Here is an 806-nt window from a genome sequence, read left to right as displayed (position 1 = left end):
GTGGATATTAGAACTGTAAATTCCGCACTTCTTTTTACGTGCACTTTCTCTTTTCGGAAGGCAATGTGAAACTCAGTCTTTTGTACAGAGTTAACAAATCTTTTGTATGCTATAAAGCTGGGTAGTTCCTTTTTACAACGACAGATATAAATGTACCTTTTGCCAATAAGGAGTAGGAAATTCACAATAACAGAAAGTTTGGGATCACCTAGTATGATCTGCCATATTATTGGTCTTTTTCTCAATTTTAATTCTTGTCTCCATAACATAAAAAATGATTCCCAAAATAATTGCACATGTTGACAGTCATCTAAAATATGGAGTAAAGTTTCCTTGTTGTTTTTGCAGAAAGAACATAGAGCATTCTCAACCGTGGGCAGATTCATTTTACTCAGTCTAGCATTTGTATATAGGATATTGTGTAATATTTTAAACTGAAACTCTCTCAATTTAGAGTCTATAGTTATTTTGAATGGAAGTTGATGAATTTGGTTCCAGTTGTCAATATTGATTTTAAATTCATATTCAAAGTACAATTCTGATTTTGGTTGTATGAAATTAATGTCATTAATTATCGGTGTGATTACTTTTGTATTACACAGTTCAACACTAATTGACCTGTTATTTTCCAATACAATGTTTACTTCATCGTCATCATCAGCAGTACTTTGCTGATTTACTTGTATGTTGGCTGGGATAACACTTTTTAGTCCAAACCATTTCAATATGGATGATTGAGGGATACCTTTACTATGTACAGAATCCCAGTCCAGCTTTTGACCATTGTCATTGTACAGTTGTTCTAA

This window comes from Ptychodera flava, chromosome 9, assembly GCF_041260155.1.
Source record: "Ptychodera flava strain L36383 chromosome 9, AS_Pfla_20210202, whole genome shotgun sequence".
Taxonomy (NCBI): domain Eukaryota; kingdom Metazoa; phylum Hemichordata; class Enteropneusta; family Ptychoderidae; genus Ptychodera; species Ptychodera flava.
The sequence above is the reverse complement of the archived record's forward strand: the minus strand, read 5'-3'. Positions refer to the sequence as shown.